General features: G+C 32.4%; 1 long non-coding RNA gene across 1 annotated transcript; it reads left to right on the forward strand.

Moving 5' to 3' along the window:
- The first annotated feature begins 946 nt into the window (after window positions 1-946).
- On the forward strand, window positions 947-1773 carry LOC129884628 (uncharacterized). The gene is made up of 2 exons (XR_008765973.1): window positions 947-1388; window positions 1494-1773. It is a non-coding gene; the product is annotated as an uncharacterized LOC129884628 (long non-coding RNA).
- The last annotated feature ends 1107 nt before the right edge of the window (window positions 1774-2880 follow it).

The following is a 2880-nucleotide window of genomic DNA, read 5'->3' on the forward strand; positions in this document are numbered from 1 at the left end:
TATTTTTTTACCAAGGCATATAGTAATACATAAATATGTACTTTAACTTTGGGTGACACTTAAACTTGTATAATTTAAATAAATACACACACTCTACATGACATAATATATGTAGGATGCCGCGTAGGATGATAATTGACACTTTAGACGTTAAGTAGGATGTGTGTGCCTACGTGTTCAGCTCTATAAAAGTTTAAGTGTCTAAAGATAAATAAGACCAAGTTAAACAGTAGGCATAATAAATAAATGTGACCTTCGACTTGGCTTCAGCTCGCATCTACACCCTCCAACTTTGAGTGTTCACAATGAGACACTTAAATTTGTATAAAGTTGAACAAGCAAAAACACGCGTCCTATGTGACATAATACACGTAAGATGTAAGGTAATATGTGATGTGTCACTAGTACGCTATCAAAAAAGTGTGCCCTTTGGCCTCCGAAACAACTTAATCTATGCAAAAATACAAATACCGGGTCCAAATTAGTCTAGGAAAACTAGTCCCATCTTTTTAGGATAGCTTGGGGTCAAAGTCAACTCTTGGTCAACTCAAACCCGCCCCTCAGGTTAGTGGTCCAAAATTCAAAATTGACTACATGAACACGTTACCTATAAGCTATGAAATCTAAATCTATCATCAAATTTCAATCTTGATGTCAATTGATGTGTCAAATCTGAATTTTCCTAAATTTCAACCCTAAAGCTAAATCTCAATATTCTATATCTCAATTCATGACATTGTTATGGTAAAAACATATCACAATCTACATCCAATATTTAATATATGTATCCAACATATTAGTATTAATTTCCCAGGAATTCATAACAAGCATACAAAGGAAATTCGTCTCAGCACATACACTGGCCGAAACTTAGCATCAAAATCATAACTTGTATAACCATTTCTCTATGACTAATAGGCTCATGATTGCCATAGTGATAAGTTGTTTCAATCTCCAACCGAGTTCACTCAAATGATCTCATCCACTTGAAAGTTCTTGTAAAATTTGCTAACTAGACTTTTTAACAGACTCGTTAGTAATGCAGCTCGAGAGGAAGTTCCATATTTCAATCAAGTCACGAGTCAAAATAATTGAATATGATGTTTTCTCTATGAAAGAGATTTTGTATTAGCTTCCACGATCAATTTAATGTCTTTTCCTAGCACTATTAAGTTTGATATGAAAGTCAAACTAAACCATATCTTTAGACCTGGTATAATAACCCCCATGTAAGTTGTAACGCAGTATTTTATTGCATGTAGATTGGTTGTTTCTCTTGCTTTAGCAGCCCCGATGTGTTTTCTTGTATATCCTTGTGCTCCCAGTATTGGGATGTCATTTTGGACTTGTTTTTGATTGCATATGGTGGATGCATAGTGATTGAAAAGGTGTGGTTCTTCATTTGTCTTATCTATAGTATATCTGTATTGAAAAGTCTTATTTGGGAGTGGGGCAACTTGATAGCTTCTTAATGATTTTTTTCTCTCTCTCAGGTCAATGAACAAAACAGTCCAGCTTTGGGAGGAAGATTGCTTTTCTTGATCATTCTTCCATTCTGTATTGCTGAGTTCTAACTTAAGTTTCTGGATAGTTATTTAGTTGTTGGAAGATAATGTTAGTGACTCATAAACGAGGATATTTGATTCTCTTTTAGTCTGGAATGGCTCCCCTGTTCTAATGTAAATGTGGTGGATTCTGCATTCAGGCTGTCACCTTTTGTGATGAAAACCATAACTTATGATCTGTGAAACTTAAGAGCAGTCCTTCAACTGATTTTTGTCTTTTTGGTACCATTGTTCTAGAGCAAACATCAAACTAATACGCGGTATCAGAACCAACCATCTAGTTGATTTTCTTAAAACTTTTTCTCCCAAAAGGAAAGATTTCCTTAAATTGGGCAGGTTGTTTGTTTCTACATTGTTTTCTATGGGTTGTAATCGTAGTAGTTTACATTATTCTACAATATCTTTTAATGTGATGATATTAAAAGTGGTATATAACTTCAATGCAACCAAACTTGAATTTATAGTATATGATTCCTTACTTCTTTAATTTCTTCAATGATATATAGTATATATTAGACTAACAAATATAATTATTTTGAACGTAACTTGCCCTTCTTCCTTTTTCCTTGGGCGGCCGTCTGTCTTTTCTTTCTCTTCTTTTTATTTTATTCGGAGGATGTCCTCGAAGGGACGAAGAAATTGTCTCTACTTTTTTCAATGGATTTGAACTATTGGTAGACATTAGTCTATTTTTTCCCCTTATCATCCTTACTTGACTATATATAATTGTACTAATATATTTGCTAAGACAACTACTAGTTTGATGAACTTGCTATTCGTTTAGTACACGAACCAAATTATCTAGAGAATATAATTTCTAGACTAGTTTATTTATAAAATCATCACAAGTTGGTTAGGATAAGAGTCAGATATTCGGAATAAATTTATAATGTCAATCAAACACAATATAAATTTAATTTTAAATTTAAATATCTCACCTAATTTCGCGTACCAAACAATCATCTTAAATTTTTTTAGAATGTCCTGTGCACTAAAGGAGCCAAGATTTTCATCAAAGAAATTCAAAATATAAAAAAAATAAACACCAATAAATCAAAAGGATTCAATATTTACCATTTGAACCTTGTATACACTGTAATTTGTCAATAGTCAAATAAACACCCTTGCAAATATTCAGAAAGGATATTAAAAAGCACATGTTGAAAGTAAATAGTATCAATGCTAACTTGATTTAATTTCTTACCTGTTTACTACAACGGCTCAATATTATTGGTGGCCTAAAATCGCACTTCAGTGAGAGGTCTTTATTTTGTTTTTCAAGAAAAAAAATTATTTTATAAAAAAAAGAGTGATA

The sequence above is a fragment of the Solanum dulcamara genome, chromosome 4 (assembly GCF_947179165.1).
Source record: "Solanum dulcamara chromosome 4, daSolDulc1.2, whole genome shotgun sequence".
NCBI lineage: Eukaryota > Viridiplantae > Streptophyta > Magnoliopsida > Solanales > Solanaceae > Solanum > Solanum dulcamara.